A 20,457-nucleotide genomic window follows, 5' to 3' on the forward strand; every position below is an offset into this window, starting at 1 on the left:
AATTACAGATTTCCCTCAAGCTCCCTGCACATTGCCTATAGATATAAGCCTCTGTATGATCTGTCTTCTAATTCAGAAAACTACAGCAAGCTATTGTATGAACCTCACATTAGACAGTAGAGTAACTCAATACTAAGGCACTGTTTAGGCCTCTGTATGGTTTTCTTGATGGATGTTATGCTGCTGATCTATTTTTATATATTATTTATACTGGGATAGTGCTTAGAGGCCACAGTCAGGGGTGAGACCCCACAGTGCTGCACATACTATGAAGGATATAAAAGCCTCTCCTTCTTGCAGCTTATAGTCTAAGTATATCATGAATGACACCAGATGGATAAAAAAGTCAGAAGGAACAAAAAGTGAGATAGTTGTTAATAACAGTAACAGGCAGAGCACAACAGCTACTTTGCTATATATAGGCAACATGGGGTTCCTGTCACTATTGTCTGCTTTCTCTCTGTCCTCTGCATTGTGTTTTACAACCTGCAGTGACCTGTGGACAGGCACTCATAAACAAAGTTGTCCTCTGTGTGTCTGAAGCACCAGGTACTTGGAAGCATCTTTCGCTACCCCACATCAAGTATCTGGGTGAGATTCAGGGTATGTAAACCAGAATAAGAGGTAAGTAATTACGGAGGATGATTCAGAGCCCCTGACTTAGAGCATAAAGCATATGACGTGAATTCACAGGTTTGGAGTCTCTCTTGGGAAGGATTAGGACTTTGGGGGGTCAAGGGAGCCTAGCAAGAAGCTGGTGTCAGTGCAGTTCACATAATCTCTGCCTTTACTCCCTTACACACTGACAGTGAAGAATATAGATATGTATTTTCTTACAGTGTCCAGGAACATAGTGACTAGTTCAAGCCCAGGCTCTCTGGGGAGTCAGTAATAGGTGCAACTCCCATCTAATTCACTGACTAAATCTCACTAAATATAACTCACTAAATTGAAGATGGGATTTTAAGTTCGTAGCCTTGTGACCCAAATACACCTCTTCAATTTGGGAGTTCTTATTTCATGCCCTGATCTGAGTCAGGATTGCTCCACACCCAGATAAAAGCCCCACTTCTTTTAGATCCTCTGTGCAAACCTTAAATCCCCCTCTAAGTTGTTAGGACAGTCCATCTCTGATTTCTAAAAGCAATACGTGTTGGATCTGCAAGGTCAAGAAAAAGCAATAAATGTAAAATACTGCAAATGCAAATGCATTTGAATTCGGCATATTTTAGACATTCCTAAGCGTAAGTCTAGTCCTGTATCATGTAGACAAGGCTTTCTGACACAAAGTCCCTGTCCCTGAAGTGGCTGACTGTTCATTCATCCCTGCCTCTTCATCAACAGATGAGCTAGAAGACAGGGCTCTGAAGAGCAAAGGATCTCTCCCCTTCCCTGCAGAGCCAATGAAGCAGGCAAGTGACAAGCAGTTGTGAGGGAAATAAGAGTCCAGCTGCATGAAGATGCACTCTGGAGAGGCTGGAGGTGGGAGCTATCAAAACAAGAGGGACAAAGCCTGAAAGCAGGTCTTTTCTTTGAAGAGTGCAAACCAAAAAGAGCAAACTAGCCACAAAGAGATGCTGCTGTCCTGTAGGGTAACATCTAATAATACAAGGGAGGATTCTGTCACTGAGTCACACCTACAGCAGGATAAACTAATTAAGATTATCTTTCTTTGAAATACAAACTTGTGTAATTTCATGTGTTAGCAGTGACCTCAAAATAGGTCATCTCAGTCTTTCTCATGAGTCTGTATTGCTCGGCCTTTCCTCAGATCCCCAGCATCCTACAGCTGCTTTGAACATGGACCTCCAGCAGCTCTAATAGAAGCTCCCAGAATTTCTGTAGCTGTTCTTTGAATAACATTCATTTTCTTACTTTTTTTTTTTTCTTCTTTTAATTCACGGTGCCCACAGTTGTATTTTCTCTGAGGATCAGTCATTTTACAAGGAGATATCTACCACCTATAGGTAACAGTATTTCCAAATAACATGAGGCTGTTGTATTAAAACAAGAGATATTAGGAGCAGATTTCCAAAGGAGCTCAGCTCCCATTCAGTTATTAAGGCCTAGATTTTCAAATGTAGTGTTAGGTAACTTGGGACATGTAGGCCTTACTGGATACAACACTCATTAGTAGTACATGCACCATAGCACTTTTGAGATGCTGCTAGGATGCACAAGGACCGCTTCACAGAAACAGAAGTGGGAGCACATTCATGTAGTTAGTTTTTAATAAAAGACTTCCTGAATGTTTTATGAGAAATAACAGGAGGAAAGCACAAGTTCTTTGTGGTGGTTTATGTAATTTGAAATTATGAAAGTTCTTTAAAAGGAACTTTCCAGCAGATACACTCATTAAAGACATTTTTTACCCTTAAAATCAAGTTACGGTGCTTTTATTTGATCCTTTTATTCTTAAGATAACATTCATCTTGCCTTATTTCAACCATCTAAAATTCAGGCATTGTCTTGGCTCCCTTCAGAGAGGGTGGAGACAGGCACTGCTGGGGTGAATTCATCCCCATCTCAGATACTGTCACTGAATAGGGTGTATTGCCCTTGGGAGCACCTCATCTCCATACTGAAAACAGAGGAAGATTAGGGGACCACATTACACTACAGGCAAGTGAAATAAATCCCATCTTAATTGGTTTTTCTACTCAGTATACATGCATGGCTCCCTTTATTACAGCAACTGGACACCCATACTTTCCAAACCTATTATTCACACACTCTTTCTATGACAAAGAGAAGTTTTTACCCATTTACAGACATATATAGCTGAGGCAGGTAGAAGCCAAGATGCAGACCTGCAAAGGTATTTAGCAAGCTATTTGTCTAAATTAGGTGGATTTCAGTCTCAGCTGACTAACACTCAGTGATGTAGACAAAGAAGTGGCACTTGGGTGCCTTTAGGAATTTGCTAGGATCTAAGCAGAAACGACTTGCCTAAGGACATATGTCATGGAATTAACCCCAGGTCTCCTGAGCTGCTGTCCTAACCTTTGGAATGTCCTTAACATTAAGTAAATCCTCTGCTGTTCTTGGAATTAAACTTTTGAAGGATTTACAGTCATGTCTTCTTCTTTGTCAAACTCAAACAAGCTATGTACACTCAAATCCTTTAATTTTTCCTTATAAATCAAACCTGACTCAAAGCCTCCCTTCTCTTTTATTGTTCTTCTATAAGCTCTTCTTAGATCTTAACTTACCAGTAATAGCACAATGAGGCCAAAATTCCAGGTTGGATTTTTAGGTGTTATTGTGATACAAATAAACACAGGAATAGCAGCATAAAGTTAGAACTTTCACTAAAATCAGTGAAAATATTATATTCACTTCAGTGAGCACAGTCTTTTTCTGGTGTGTAGCATCTGAGCACTCTGTATCACAGTACAGTGCACTGATATTTTCTGTTGCACTTACAGAAATAATTGACCAAGACCTTAAAATTGAAATTCTTAGGGCTTGTCAACATGAGGGTCCAGACACAGTAAGATGGGAATTAGCAGCATACTGACTGCTCTGCAGTCACATCATACAGAAGTGTTTATTAGAAGACTTTTAATTAGAAAGGAGCTTACTTCACTTCAAGAGCAGCCTTAGGGCATATACCCTGTGACTGGTCTGGTCATGCAGAGAGTTCGTGTGAAGAAGATACCATGCTCTACACTGTTATTCTAGTTTAACAGCACGCTGACTTCCACATGTAGACAAACCTTATCAGACCAGAGCAGGCTTCAGTATTGGGTGATATGTGCTTCTTAGAATAATCTTGGGGAGAAGTGCTGAATACTAAGAATGTCCTTTGACTTCCCTGGGACTTGAACCTGGTTCGCAGTAAGGGTCAATTTATAAAATATGTTCTATTTGTTTCATCTGTGTTGATATTTTTTTTTGGAAATCACCTCAGTAAGATGAAACAGAAAAGCAAGTTTCTGTAGGGACAGATGAAGTGACAGTCTCACACCATGCGAACAAATTACAAGATAAAACAATGTTTCTGGTACTACACAAGTGCAGTTCTCCCCTTCTAGAATATCAGCCTTGATCTCTAACTAATCAAAACAATCCTGTATCAACTTCAAATTATCTTCAAATCCTCTCCATGTTTTGTTTTCAGCAACTATACACACAGAGTATGGACAGCTTATGGGAAACATACAGGTGAAGTATCAAGTATCTTTCAAGAAGGATACTTAAATAATTATAAAAGGTTTTCCAGACCTCAGATTACTGGAGGGACATTTGATTGATTCCTATATTAAACAGACCACAAAAACCTGACAAAGTTACTTTTATATTGAATCCTGTAACATGTTTATAGAGTAGTGTTTATTGTCCAAATAGGACTCTGTTTCTGGGGACATCAAGAAAATGGGATTCTGCAACATCTTTTCCATTGAATTGCCTTGCCCATCTCTGAAATTGAAAAAGATAAAACTTCTACAACAAAAGGAGAAAATTTTGCCCAATCACCTAGCTTCAGAACACGGAAACATGTTTGGTTTGTGTCAGGGTTTCCAGCCTGTGTCTTGTGAACCACAAGAGGAACACATTTCTTCAAAGTTTTACACAAACCAGAGAATCCCACGCACCACCATCTCTCTGTAGGGAATGAAGAATAAGTCCTTAGTCTGCAGACACTGCCAAAAACTCAAAAGCCTATTTTGGGACTTTCTCCCAGCCTAACAGAAAAGCAGGAGGTGAAAATGACAGCTACACAAGAAAAGACACCCATGGGACTGAGGTCACATCTTCAACTTGAGCATGTCCAAAAAGAGCTCTGAGTAATTTCTGCTGCCTCCACAGTATAACTGGGTTTTCTTTCTGAGTGGTGGCACTCACAGGCCTGGGAAGCTTTCTATAACATATTTGTAGCTCAGACCAGATCCCACCAGTGGGATCTCATCAAACTAGTTGGAAAAAAGCTACTGATATTCTAGGAGAAAACACTGGAGACACTGAGGATCCTGGATGAACCTGAACATAATGCCCACAGAGTCTTGGTGATTCTATAGAATAAACTGTTTCCACAGTGTTAATCATTAATTTCTCCATTCTCTGCCAGCACCTTTTCAACTTTTCTAACCACCTGTGCTCACAAGCGTGCCCACTCTTCTCCCGTGTGGCTCAAAGAAGAATTAAGAGAGCACAATTTAGAAAGGGTCATGCCTTCCAAGCATCAAAATGCTATTTTGATGAGAAGAGAATGAAAACAAATAGCACAGCTCCTACAGCAAGGCCTTGTAAGATTCTCCCGGGACCATCACAACAGACCATTGTTATCTCTGCTGATGCTTGCACTAAAGAAAACGATACTACTTATATTCAAAGCCACAGTGTCCCAGTTATTATGGCCTTACATACAATTTCACTTACAAAGATGAGTATAGCACTTTACAGATAGTCTAATAGTTTATCTTGGATGTGTCAGATCCCACTTTCCTTTCTGTCATGTGAATTCCTGGATGGAAAACAAAACACAGTGTAACAAAACACATTCCAAAATGCTCTTCTCACATCACTTTAGTGGCATTTACCTTGTTTGGAGGGAAAGGAAGGAAGGAAAGGATAGAAAGAATGGAAAGAACTTTTTTTTTTTTTAATACTATTTATTAGAGCAGCCTTTATTATCCTTAAAACAGGGTGATAACCTAGGATAAAAATAGAAATAAAGCCTGTCTTTACTAAGAAAATTACTATCCTTATTTCAGCACTGACCAACTGCAGAACAGCTGTGCCTGTGGTATCGGTGACATAAATGTTATCATAAGCAAAGTTTTTTTACCATTGTTATGAAAAGCTGACACAAGACCTGAAATTTGTCCGAATTCTCTCCCTGTAGCAGCTTAACACCCCAAATGCAAGACTGCTATTGAGTAAAGTACCCCTAGTCATCTTGTGACCATTACTGGGTATTGACAGGATACAGGATAACCATGCCAGTCACAAAAGCACAAAAGAGAGTTAAACTGTGGGAAGAAAATGAAATTTCAGAGGTGAGAAGAGTTTGGAGGCAGGAGCAGCTTGTCCTGTTTTTCAAAACCACCTGGAGAAATGATGCAGCAAAGAGGTGAGGGCAGGCAATTCCAGCTGAGAGAGACCAAGCCCTTCTGCCATAGGACACACTGTCAGCCAGCATGGACCCGGCATAATGGAAAAACAGGGATAAACCATTCAGAATGTCACCTTGGGTGTTAAATGGAAATGACAATTTCATTCTGGTGTTTTTTTGTTTTGTTTTGTTTTGTTTTTTCCTCTTGCTTTGAAACCAGATGTTTGGGATTAAAAAAGACAAACTCCCTACACTGTTTGCTGCACATACATCTTGCTTTTCTGTCAGGCTGTGAAGAGGTACAGAAATTGGCATTGGAACTTTCAGCAGCGTTTTGTGCCTAAGTATTTATTCTTCATCCTTACACATCAATGTACAACAACAATAAATTGAGAAAAAAACAACCAAACAAACAAACTTCCATCACTGTAAGAGCCAAAGCACAATAAGTCATCTATCACCAAGTAGCCAGGATTTGACTTTAAGCATCCCCAAGGAGATCAATGTCTGTGTTACGAGTTTCATAAGAGTGCTCATGTTGCCATTTAGGAAAGCAATGAGCTATAGCAAAGTCACAGGAAGCAAAGGACACAGGAGCTTCAGGCTTGTGAGGACAGCATAATAATTGATCTGTACTTAAAGATTGTAAAACTCATTGAAAAAAAAAAAAACAAACCAAAACATAACAAAAAAGAACACCAAAAAACACTAAAAAAACAAAAAACAGATATATGAATTTTCAGAGGGATACTGTAAGAATATCAGTCTACCATCTCCCCCCTCACATATATTTTATTTTGTGAGTTTAATCAATCTTCTGCCTAAGCAGACTATAATAATTTTATCTAAAGGTGGAAAATCTTCCCATGTGAAAACTCCCTTAATTTCAGAGAAAGGTGCACAGGTTGTTGGGGTGTTATACCAGGAAACATATTTCTTTGCCACAGATTCATTTTTTACTTTTTTTAAGCTAAGGCAGCTTTATGAGATAATATATGTCTGCTTTTTGTAGATGTCACTAGAGGACTATAAACACCAAGCCATAACTCCAGAACAAATCTGTATACTGCAAATGGTATTACCCAGGACACTCATCTTAAAAAGATAGACAGCACAGAGCAGCAGAGGTAAATTCACCTTTTCTTCTAAAGAGAGGACCTAAAAGACCCTTAAGCCTGAACAAAATTAGTAACTCTCTTAGATGCATCAATTATCTTATTTTTTCCTCAGTTTGGTGGGACTGACATTCCAAAAATTACATCCAGTCAGATTTTCCTTAAAGACTTTAAAACTTTGAATTCAGTTTACAAAATAATATATTGAGTCTTAAAATAAACACCTTGGATTTCATCAGGTCAGAGAAAACCTCAGTTCTGACATTATATGTTGTAGAAGACATCAAATCAACAGACAACAATGATTCAGGCAGTAGTTATGTAGAGCATTTTTGTCTATTAAAATTATTTTAGACAAAAGATTAGATTAATAACAGAGATTTATGATCTTAACTGCCTCCTCGGTCAGCCAGGTTCAGCAATAGAGACCAGTATAAAACCTGTCTTCTGCTGTTAGAGGCTTTGCATGTAGCCAAACCTGCTTAACCACACATCCCCCATGGCACCTGGGCCATTGGGTGCACATACAACAAAGTCGTGATCATTCCAAACTGTTCAGTGCCTGCAATGTTCAAAAACAAGCATTGCTCTGCTCACCTTATGCGCAAAGCCAGGGTGGGCTGCAAGGGTGCCCCGTTCTCCCATAGACTGAAACCAGAAGATCTTCCTCTCCCAACACATTTTATCCAATAGCCTCAAATGGTCTCCTACAGGTACAGACAGTATTGGACTCAGGGCCTAAGCTGCAGAATGCTCCTCCTAACTTTCTGCAAGATGGCTTATGCAGCTTTTCCTCATGATTTGTGGCTTTTGGGGATCCCACCACAATCTCCCAGTCAGAGGAGAGCACTTGCTTAGTACGTCAGTCTCTAGTTTCTCTTTACAACTCTTCTCCTGAATGCTTTCAGTGTATACCGCTAACTTAAATCTCTGCTTTCCTCTTTCATCTTTTAGAGCTGCTCATTTATTCTAAAGACACAGGACTGCCCTTAGCTATTACAGATCACTCCACTAATTTCAGTTACGCGTCTTTAATTTACACCAGCTGAAGACACAGCTTGTTATAACTTGATATTTTTGGAACATAACAACTGTTGTGTGTGCTACTGTCATTCCCATGGACACTGTTCACTTCCTTGGTGCAGCAGTTTTATCTACAAGCTGTAGCCCCTAAGCTTCAGAGTACCTCACATTAATGGTAGGTATACAGTGGCTTGTGCTAAATTAAAACCCACCCATCTATGGATGGTTTTCCTGTCATTAAAATGATCATTGTGAAATCCCTCACCCAGGACTACTTTTGTAGAGTCCCATTCAGGAAGTATATTAAAACTCTGAAAAGAAGACACACAAATTTAAAGATCCATTGACAAAAATCTCTTTGCCAAAAATGCTATTACTTTTCAGCTTTAGGAAGGGGATGGAGGTAATAAAGATATCTGCTTTTATTAGCTCACCCTTTATGCTTGGATTTCTGTTCATTTGACCCGTTTCTACGAATGAATGACTTACAATATTTTGCTCTTAGATAGCAAACTGGACGATGCCGTCTCCACTTAATATGCTGAGATACGTGAAAAACAGTTAAAAATTGGTATGCTTGCTCCCTAGTCAAAAAAAACCTGAATTATGTTTTCTTCTTCTTGGTAAGTATGTGTTTCTGCACAGTATTTCTAGCAGATTTTTTTTCTTCTTTCTTTTGAAAACAAGAGTTCTGCTCCAGTTGAAACACAAAAGCTTAGTCTCTGACTCAAAGTATTACATGGCTCAATGGATCCAAGAATTCCAGATTTGTTCATGTGGAGACTTTGTGCCTCTAGAAATCCTCTGATTTCCTTATAATATACCTCCACAGAATAAAGTGGATTCTTTGAAGCTACATTGTTCAGAAATTAATCTGCTAAACTAAGGAGGTCACAAGAACCAAAAGTCAGGTCAATTCAGTGTAATAAATTTATTGAGGCATTAGGCTAAATTTGCTATTTTTCTTTCACAGTAGGGGATCTCATAATACCATTACAAATTCAACTTTGCCCTGATGCTTTTATCATTCAACAACAGAAAAACAGTCTGAGACCTCTGTTTATTCTATGAAATAAAATTGGGTTTGTTACTTGTCTTCTTGAGGAACCCACATCTCTTAGTCTTCTGTGCTTGCTGACTCTTGCCCTACACCGCTATTGAAAGTTGGTTTTGTTTTTTTGTTTAATTGGATACATCACTGATGTTAAACACAAAAGGTCCTTCATTGCTAAGTGGGACCTCCCGATGTTACTTCAATATAGCTAATAAATTAATAAGAACTCTGAATGATAAAAGGTCCACTGCTTGTAACTAATGACTATACAAACAGAAGTGATAAATCATGACTATCCATAACTTATACATGCTTCCTACTAAAACCAAGATTCTAAGAAATATGGAAGCTAGACACAAACAAATTTGTTCCTGTGTCTCCTCTGATTTCTATTAAAAAACAACAGATCTTCAGAGATGTAACATGTGATCACTCTGGTAGTAGGACATACTATAGTACCTTTGAAGATTTATTTATGTCCTTAGTAAAGGTTTTCAGGCACCTGCTTAAAAAGAAAATAAGTAATAAAATTAAGTAAATTATTGGTATTTTATATGCAGGTGAAACATGTCTTTCAGAAGTCAGAGAATGGAAATAGGAATGTTATATCTTGCAAAGGTAGAGATTATGAAGAAAGTCAGAAAAATAGTGTGGAGAACCTTACAGTCAAGGCTGCTTCTTTCTGTAAATCTTGGAGAAAAGGAACTGCATTTACAACAGTCTATCACTGCTTGGCATTGCCCTTCATTTTATTTCCCTCTCTCAAAGTGTAGTTGTTCAGCTCTTTAGATACCAAAGGATGTTATGAACAGTTTTACTTTATTACACTGTTCTAAAGCCTTATAGTATAAATCTTCATAAAACCTCACATATGTGCATTATAAAATTAAAAGGAATAAGTTCCATATGAAAAATTCATCATATTTCTTCTTACTATTTTTTAGCAGAGATTCTGACATTAAGCATGAGAGCAACAGACATTGTTTTAATTCTTCATTGTGGAAGGAAAAAAAAAGATCAACTTTTTGCTTTTGGTTGAGAAAGAATTTTTTACATACTCCCTCATTGCAGTGTTCCCCTTGCAAAACCAAAAAAGGATTTTAGGAGGACAAAAAATAACCACAATTATATGGAGTGTGTCATTGATAAATTCCAGGGGAATATAACAAGCTAGGTAGGCACATACCATAAGATCTAGCTGTTCAAAATGTTAAAATTCTAGCCAAGATTAAACCGGAATATTTGGCCACATCAGCCCTCAGGACTGCACTTAACTTTTAAAAGAATTGATCTGACTCTAGATTTAGACTTTAGGAAAGTACTTCTTTCAAGAGAGCATTTTACATGGCAGTCTATCTTTAAACATGGGCTTAAGTCCCTTGAAGTCACTAAGTACAGAGAGACTGAGAACAGGCACAAGTCTTTCATTTCATGACAGCCTTAGTTTTGTATAATTTTCAGTTAATCCTAGGCTTTCTGTTTCCAGTGTGTTTAGTCCTGAGTTATGCTGATGCAAGATGAGATCAGACTCAGAGCTGCAGTGTCTCCAGGATTTTTGGAAGGGGACATTCCAGGAAAATCAGTAACTTCTCCCCTTCCCATCCCCTTGGGAAAAAAAAAAAAAAAAAAAAAAAAAAAAAAGTAACAAAAACTTAGCATATCATTGGAGTATGCTCAGATGTTACAGAACTTTTTAGCCTCTCTTCTTCTGCATGATATCTGCTTCCTGCAAGTCGCCCAATTCACTGATCAACTAGATTGGAAATGGTTTAATTATGGATATTTGTTTTGCTTGCAAACTGACCACATTAAAAGAAAAATCTCACATGACTCTTCTTTCTGTTTATAATACCACAGGAAGGAAAATACGCAAAGATATACTAAAAGGTTCCATGTTACTGAAAGCTGAGTAATATATGCAGTGTGAAATTAATGCAGCACAGAAGGTCCTCATGAGTTACAGGTCTCCATGTACATATAAGCTCTACAGCATGAATTTGTGTTTAGACATATATATCCTGAACCTTTTAAGATTCATCCTGCAAATTAAGGCTGCAAATAAATGCCTCTAATGTACTGTGCTTTGTCTTACCGGTGAAGCTGACTATTAGGTAAACTGTTAGGTACCAGCAAAGCTCTGAACCTTAATCACATTTTCCAGTTATGTTTCAGGGAAGTGCAGTGATTTAGTTAAGGCCAGTACAATTTTCTAGGCTTAAATACCACACCCATCACTCTGATAGTCAAATTGAGTCACTGATTCAACCCAGATGGGAAGCCAGGTTCTTCTTGGCTTACCGTTATCTGTTCTGTCCATTAGGCTATATGACTTCCATAAATTATTTTGGAGTTCCCATTAAAAGAGAATAAATCCACATGATGCTAGATGCTGCCTCCCAGCTGTAATGCAAACTGGAATTTTGGACCATAGTACTGCTCCCTGACTCATCCTGGATCCCCTCCATGTGACGTTGGATCCATCTAAACTGGGGAGAGTGGAATAGAAGCGCTGCCTTTTTTGTGTGTGTTTTTTATTGCTGGTGGTGGGGTTTTTTTTTGTTTTTTTTTTTGTCACCCACTGTCAGATAGCATGTGGATGTTCATGCAACATGTGTCTAGGATGTGAAAAATAACAATACCTTTCTGAATATATGAGGATAGAAAGGAGCAGGTAAAAGGACTAAAGATTTATACAGGGATAATTTAAGCACTGACTCAGTGCCATTGCTAAGTTTATAAAATACATAAAACCCAGACAGAAGTATTGGGGTGGGGGAGGAGATTGTCTTAAGAAGTATGACAGAGGTGCAGCACTATAAAAAAGGTAAAAATAGCACACCCGTGGAGCAAAAATTTCCTTCACACATAGTTTAAATACAGCCACCACACTTCACATCTCATGGGTTTCTACGAGCTTCTCTGTTGCTTGTTTGTAGTTGGAGAAAATCCAGAAAACAAGTAAAACAAACACGTCACACATTCACCACTTAGCATGCACCTTAAGCATTTTCCATGGGTTAAAAAGACAATGAGCCAAATATATCTCTGGCTATCCCACAGGCTGCCTTGCCAGGAGAGCGCGGTGGGAAAGCCTGCTTAACCAGCGTTGAAGGATTCCCTCATGTAGGAAACCTCAAAGAGTATAGAGGTGGCTCAGTGGCCAATTCCAGCACCAGGGGTTTTAGCCAAAGAAATCCCAGCATGTGCTGGGAATTCAGCTGATTTGCAGCTGATGAATCAGCCTCTCCTGAGCCACAGGTAACTGGTATGTCTACATTGCAGTGGTGCACAGTGAAGAGGCACCTGAGATTACAGCTTCTGCATTTTTAACAGCAAAAAGAAGAGCAAGAGAGAAAGCAAAACAGGGATTCAAAAAGAATCCAGAAATACAACATTATTTTGACCACTCTAAACTGACAGCATGCTCACAGAGTGACTCTGAATTATTATGTTCTTCTGCAAATTAAACTGTAAAGATCCTGACTGTGGGGGATATTTGCACCTCTATTTGTTCTCTGGTAGAACATGGAAAGGGAAGCCGAGTATATCCCTTCTGCTAGGACCAAAATAGGGACAGGTTTTGATGGGAGTGTTTCATCCTTTACAGTGTTGATTTGCTCAATTATCATTATTTGATCTCTGAGTAATAATGATGCAATATCCTCAAACACTCTAAAGGGATCTTTCTCAGTGGACAACATCTATTTCAATTTAAAATTCTAGCTTAATTAAAACTTTTTTTTTTTTTTTTCCTAGGGCCTTGTTTCATTTAATTCAATTGCAAAATCCCAGTAGAATTTCAAGGGTGCAGTATAGTTTGCATAATGAACACAGTGGTATCTACAGTGAAAACATCACCTCCCAGAAAAATAAAATAAAATAAAAAAAAAATAAAATAATAAAATAAAATAACATAACATAAAAAATAAAAATAAACACAAACCACTGGGATGTAGATCGAGATCAGGTCTATTACAGTTTTTTGGAAGGTTGGCTGACAGCACAACCTGCAGTTGGACAGAAGCAGGTGGAGGCTGGTACTTAGGAGTGGGGTCCAAAAGAGGTATCATTCCTCCAGGGATCTGACAGCAGCTACCCACCACCAAAAGCTGGGGGCAGGATTACAACTCAAAATTATATCTTTCTGAGGTTTAGTCACCTTATTCAGAACTACTGGAAGGCACTTCTCCCCTCCTGAGATCACTGTCCTGAAAGCATTTTACACCAGCTCTTGTAATTGCAGTCATTCTTATATTTTGAGATGTGGCAGAGGATACTGGTGAAGCTGCTATTTCCATTTCTGGTTAAAGCACTCCATGGGCAGAGCCCACATAGCGGCTGTGTGAGACTTCGGTTCAAAACATTTTTGCCTGGTTTGGAGCACATCTCTCTGTGCTTCAGCACTGCACCTAACAGGGAGCCCACTCTGTTCACCGTACACTGAAAATCCCTGTTGGATTGATCCAGGGGTAAGAAGAGGGAAATAAAATTTAATTTCTGGATCTCAGTCTAGTCTGGATGTCCAAGCCAAAATAAAGTTCAAATAAAAGTGAAGCCAAGTTGCTCAGTCTGATCAAGGCTGAAATGCTTCAATTTATGAAGCAACTCAGAGCAGGACTTGTCTTGGAAACTTTAAGAAAAAGAGGTATGACACCTGCAGAATTTGGGTAGCTGTGTTTGACAGCAGGATTACAATTATGGATTAAAATACCCAAATTCCTCTTTAGAAAGCTATTTAGACACCCAGATTTCTCCACATTTAGGAAACACCGTGACCATTATATATCGTGGAGATGATGATGAGCACTGCTTTTCTGGTTCAGGCACATAATAAACTAAACAAGCTAATTAAAAGGCAAAGATGGAAATCACATCAACTATACTAATATGGGTTTGAAAACCATTAATTAATAAATTGTTGTTCCATACAGTAAATCACATCCTAATGGATAAAACTGAAATCAAGTCTCTTTACCTGTTTCCTAGATCTACAAGTAGTAAGTGACATGTTAAAATTATTACCAAAGTTCTTGTCTGCATCTTCATGGCCTCTCTCAAAGCCACAGATGCAGCATTCAGCTGCTGCTTTCTCAGCAAAGTTCTCTCTGCTTATGGTCAGACTGCTGCCCCATTGATCTCTATTGTTCTTGGTCAAATTTTCCCAATTCAAATCAGAGTGAAGCTTTTTTAAAGGAAACATAGGTGGCTGCTTTGTGCTTCTTCAGTACACAGCCACCAATTACCTAACGCACTCAGGAATGTTTCCTTTCTAGAAGCAACAACTTTCATTTTGTAATATTCACTGCAAAACAAGGAGCTTTACCACCCTCTGCGTTATTGCACAAAGCAAAGTAGAGGTTGTCAGTGTGAAAAGATAAATAATCTCATTTCAGTGAGCACCCCAGGCCAGCCAGGTGCTCTGCAGCTCCTGGTGATGGACACGTTCAGCAGAGCCGCGCTCATGGCGATGCTGGAGGACTGTGTGGAAAGGAAGGAATTTTGCCACTGCTCCAGCACGCAAGTTTTGCTGATGAACATGAGCTGACTGTGCCCATGCTGCCCTTCCCATCGCTCTGAGACACCTATTGCCAAGCAGCCTCAGCCACAGGGGTGCCGGGGCTGAGAAGAAGGAAACACCTCGCCGCCCCCCCGCACCGGTCTCACCTCCCCAGCCTTTAAACCCTGCTCCCCAAAACTGTCGCCTCCTCGCCTCTGACCCCCGCTTCCCCCACCTCCAAACCTCAGCTGCGCTCGCAGGGCAGAGCCGAGGGGTTTTCCCGATCCAGCCCCGGTGACAGCCGCGCAGGTGGCCCGGGGACCGCTGCCAGGTGCCGGCCGCCGGCACCCGCTCCTTGGTAGCCCCGGCGGCTACCGGGGCAGAGGCCAGCGGGTAATCGGGGACAAGCAGAGGGAGACCCCATGCACTTTTCCACACCTCCCCTCCCCGCACCAACCCCCCCCCCCCCCCGCCCCCCCCCGTTCACCCCTTCTCCGCAGCGGCGGAAAAGTGCTCCAGCGCCCAGCGGAGCGGAGCAAAGTGGCGGGGACCCCCGGGGGGGGGGGTGTGTGGGGGGCTGGTACCTGCCGGGGGGAGCCGGAGCGGCGGCGAGGTGCGGGGTGAGGCCGGTGCGGGGCCGGGGCCGGTGGCCGGGTTTTTGGAGGCGTTGCGAGAGAGGCGAGCTCCGCCCCGGCGGCGGCGGCGGCGGCGGAGGGTCTCGCTCCTTCTGCGCGGAGTGTCAGACTTTCCCCTGGCTTCCCTTCCTCCATCCCCGTCACCCCTTCCCACTCCCTCGCACGCACATGCACACCCCTCCAGCAAATGGGCTGCTGCGTGTGTGCGTGCGTGTGTGTGTGTGTGTGTGTGTGTGTGTGTCAGCCAGCTCAGGCACACACCCACTGCTGCTGCTCCCGGCGCAGGTCACAGCCCCGGCCACCAGAAACACTCGCTCCGTGCCGAGGAGCAGAGCCCACACCCAAACGCACAAGCACTCGCGCCACAAAGACTCTTGGCAGCGATATGCCCACCCTGCTGAGACCGGGCACCGAGGGACCCGGTGCTCGTGTACTTTCCACTGGACCACAGACCTCCCCTGCACCACCGGATCACACACCTGTGAGTTCACACGGGGGCATCCCAACCTGGTACTGTGATCACCCTGTGCAGGTGCTGGTCCGGATCCTAACGTCTACAGTAGCCTCAGATCCACTCACGTTGTTCCCGTGGCACGTTCCCACTGGGGCCGAGCTGCAGATCACTGGCTGGTAGACTAGAAGGGGAAAAAAAAAAAAAAAAAAAAAAAAAAAAAAAAAAAAAAAAAGTCAGTTCGCCCCACTTACTGATAAGGAGAAAACAGCTGGGCAGTGGCCCCGAGCTAGGGGTTGGTGCACATTTAAGAGTAGCCCACGTGCAAAATTCTAGCTGCCAAGGTTACATCTGCCTTTGCATTTATTTGTTTTGCCCATGGAATGTGCTACATCAGTGGTTCTCCAGCTTTTGCATGCTGCAGACCACTTCCTAAGAGAGAATTTCTCTCCTGGACCAACCCACTCCCACACCAAACCCTTCTCTCCAACATGTTTCCTTCTGTGGCTGCCCAAGGAAGAGCCTTTCTGCCCACAGGCTGAGAGCCATTGAACACATGGCACAGATAATATCAGGCACTTCCAGACAAGACACACTGGAGTTCTTTCAAAAAATGTGTTTCCCTTAGTGAAGAGCTCAGATTGAAAGTCTTCAGCTGGTGACTTGCTCACAGAACAGACCCCAACTGTTGCTCCCATGAAATAACAGCAGAACCAAAGAAGTCATGAGAAATATATTGGAGTTTCCACCATCTTACCCACCTCAGCAGAGCTTCATCCTCACCACCATTCACGTAGAAGTCATATGGGTGGTCTGGGCATACAGGACGGGATCTCAATATGGTGTTTTTTTAAGTTCACCAAAAGCCAGCTTTACACTTTTTTATCTAGGTTTTTAAAACAGTTTGTTACTACAGTACCGAGCTGATGTTGTTTTTATAAACTCTGCACACACAGATACACAGACTCTACTTGTCTACATATGCCTTATATTCCCACAAAATAAATGGGGAAATTTGCAGATAGGTTGTTTCATAGCAGCCATAGACTTCTCCTGTTTAAGGCCTTTGAAAGGAGATTTTATACCTGGTTTTCCACATGCATTTCATTATCATCAATAAAACTTTCCATTGCTTTAATGCCTGGATGGCACTGTTTAATAGACATGTTGTAATCACTATGACACAGATTAGAGCCTGGTTTGTGTTTTAAATTTCTGTAGAATGATTCTTGTGCTTTACTTTGTTCCCGGATACTCACTGGACATCACAGACACTCTGCTGGTGACCATCTTCTGCACCAGAAGAAGCTCAACAAAGAGAAAATGAGGAGCAGGTTGATGGAAAAAAAAAATCCCTGTTGATTTTTTAAACATTTGTTAGAACTATAGAATTGGACTTTGAGGTACTCCGAAAAGATGAATCCTGGTTAAAAGAAAATATGCTGAAAAGTACTGCTCGCTTCATGCACTGGAGATGTTTCAGACGCCTGTGAAAAAGTATGAATGTTCCCTTTCCTCATTTATGGAACCAGACTGTAGTCTCTGTGAAATGTAAATGAAATCGTTTTGGAAATTATTTTCTTTTAGTAGCCTCTTTTTCTTCTTCAAATCATAAGAATATACGTTTTTGGTGGAATAAATAGCAGAAGATTTATCTTTCAAGAATTAGAAAAACTAATTTGTGAAATAATTAAGCTCTTCATTTATTGAAGAAACCAAGAAAAAGATGCCCTCTTGTGGCTGTTTGCTGAATGAAAACTTGGAAGTTTCATAAAATTTCGGTGCAGACACCACAGAATGAGTATGCCTTTTTATTCCCCGTTACTAAGGCTGTAAAACAAGTTTACACAAGGTCATACCATGGACACAGGCTGAGGAGACGTTCACCATCTGCACAGTATCATTTTAAATGATCAGTTGATGCATTCTTTGGCAATAGATTTTAAACCACTGTTCAGAAAATCCCAGAGTAGGTAACTATAGCTTTACTGGGAGACATTAGAAGGAATTTTACCTTTCTCAGTTTCTGCATGAATGGTACCTTATTGAGTGACCTTTTTGGTCAGGACTGCACTTACCCCTTACAGGGTGTCTGAAATGCTCCAACAGTTATAGGAATTTCTGTCAAATTTACAGAATTTTTCTAAAGTTTTAATAGCAATAGTAAGGTTTCTTTCAATGTTTTGAAGGTGTGATGATTGTAACGATGACATTATTTTTCCTGTAGAATGGATCCTGACTATTGGGTGGAATAAGCATTCAACAGGTTCTTACAAACATGACTGCAAAGTATGGGTTTCTTCCTTTTTTGTCTTTTATAGCTAATGTGAGGCTCCCCTAAGGCCAAATTCCACACCCAGTGCCCTGAGCAACTGTTCAAATTTCCTGTGAGGCTGAGTGGCTCATAAAAGAGCAGAAGTTGAACATCAGATATCTGAATTTTTCTTTTCTCATCAAACAATAATACAAGCATGAATTAAATTACCAAATAGATCTTTAGCACAAATAATTAAAATTAGAAGGAGAAGTAAGCTATTTTCACTACTTTCTATTCCCTTCCTTTTCTGTTTGTTCATAAGTCTGAACACTGTCCAGATATTGTAATGCCAAACTGGCATATTTCAGAGAAAACTGTTTTCATCTGAGAGAAGTTGTCAAAGCAGATAGATGGACTCTTAGTAAAGGCCGCAGGAGAAACATGAGACAGCAGCATGCTGCCACACTGTAGGCATTTATCTTTATGCTGGGTGCTATTATTCCTTCTGTAAGTACTGATAGTACTGATATGCCTGCAGCACTATGTAGCATAATGATGTTGTTTAAATCTCTTAAGGAAAGAGACTGTTTTCCAAACGTAAGGCTGAACTGTACCTAGTGAATGTCTTTCAGTTGAACAACTATGAATTTGGTGTCTTTGAGGTACTTCATAAGAAGATCCTGTAACTCAAGTCCAGCTGAAAGTTTTCAGAACAAGCTCCTACTCTCTACTGACAAGACCAAGAAATAGAGTGTTGACTTACAAACCTGGATGATTTGAAGTCTGGCAGTGCTTAATCACAGCCACCCTTTCCTGCCTCTGCTCCCAGCAGTGAACATGAAAGTGTCTAACATAGAGCAACTTCAGTACCTGGCATTTTAAATCAAGCCACAGAAACCCATAACTGATTTACTTTCATCTGCTGGATTGTAGACTGGAGCAGTGAAGGAGCTGCTGCAGGTTCAGTGTAGGTCCTCATCCACAAGTGGGGAAGCCTTTGGAAAGATGAGTGGGAGAACAATCAGCTGGGGGCAGAAACCGCCTCATCCAGTCAACCTCAAGTGCCTGTATTTCTGACTCAGCCACCAAATGTGCCTCCCTGGGAAGTCTTGAGTCATGAAGGTCCTGCAGTTACTGTGCAAACATATTGGCAGGCTGGGTCCTACACTTGCAATCCAGTCAAATTCAGACCCCAACACTGTCCAGGAATATGAATCAATATTCTCTGAAGACAGCAGGTGTATTTCCACTGACAATAATGGGATCTGCACTGATTGATGGGGGACTACATAGAGGAGAGAATTGTGTGTATATATGTATGTCACAGAGTTACCAGAAGTCATGTATTTTAAAGAGGATGAGTACGAAACAGAATAGTATTAGTAAGGTGTTGAACTGACACCTTACACTCCATCAGGAGGTAAAGGTTCTTTTTCTGTGCTCTTCCTACAATTCAGATTTTTGCCTTATCTGAATGGGAATAGTCAGAATTTGCCCACTGCCCTGTCTGATTCAGGGCTGACCTTTGGGGGTCTCCAAAGCAAGACAAGGGACTCTGCTTAATCTGTCTCCCATCAATTTATGTGACAGTGTTGGTAATCATAGCGCAGCACCTGCACAGTAGCACATACTGATTTCATGTCTTCTCCTGTCTCAACAAGCCTTAAAGTCAGGGTCAGGATCTGGTCTTTTAATTTCTTTATGATATAGTTTGGATAGAGCCTTGACATTGCAGTTGTAATCTGATTAATTCATAACAGTATTTTTTCCTAAATAACTTTTTACTTTACTTTTTTTTTTTTTTTTTTTTTTCCTTTAGGATAAGTACATGCAGGTCATCACAGAGAACCAGTCATCTGGTTTGCAATCTTATTCCCACTACACACCGTGCTTGAGGAACATAAAGTTGCAAATACTGACTGAGCTTACAAACCCTTACTGACAAAGGTTTCTGTAAACCCTTTAATTTTACTTTTTACCTGATCATCCCAAATTCTACCTGATCTAAAGCACTGAGAACAAGAAGCAGCCAGGGCAGAGAGAGGAGGTCAAGGCTCCTTTAATCTACCAGTTTGTGAGGCAGCCCAACATTCACTGTAGATTGCATGAGGAGAAATCCTATTGGGGGCTACAGTGCATGAAGGGAGGCATTTCTAGACTCTATGACTCACAAATAAGAGCAGATTTAACTTAATTAATTGCTATAAAATGTAAAAGATAATAATCCATCTCCACAGAGTTGATGTTAAAAAAAAAAATAAAAAATACAAGGGGAAACTTTTATGGAAGGTGTAGAGAAAAGTCACAGATACTACTTAAAAGGGGACCAAAACCTTCCTTAAAAGTATTAGGCAAAAGTGGAATATC

The 20,457-nt window shown here is 40.7% G+C and overlaps 1 protein-coding gene across 3 annotated transcripts in view; it reads right to left on the reverse strand.

Moving 5' to 3' along the window:
* The window catches only part of SEMA3D (semaphorin 3D), a 145,834-nt gene extending 129,832 nt beyond the window's left edge, over window positions 1-16,002 (reverse strand). Inside the window, exon 1 of one of the 3 annotated variants that reach the window (XM_042792344.1) lies at window positions 15,862-16,002. The gene's annotated coding sequence lies outside the window, so the exon portion shown is untranslated. Of the gene's footprint in view, window positions 1-14,982; window positions 15,005-15,331; window positions 15,595-15,861 lie in introns of those variants that run through there. The other 2 variants (XM_042792343.1, XM_042792345.1) reach the window with 2 other exon arrangements.
* Between the last annotated feature and the right edge of the window lie 4,455 nt (window positions 16,003-20,457).

Source organism: Tyto alba, unplaced genomic scaffold (genome assembly GCF_018691265.1).
Source record: "Tyto alba isolate M040663 unplaced genomic scaffold, T.alba_DEE_v4.0 Super-Scaffold_2, whole genome shotgun sequence".
NCBI classification, from domain to species: domain Eukaryota; kingdom Metazoa; phylum Chordata; class Aves; order Strigiformes; family Tytonidae; genus Tyto; species Tyto alba.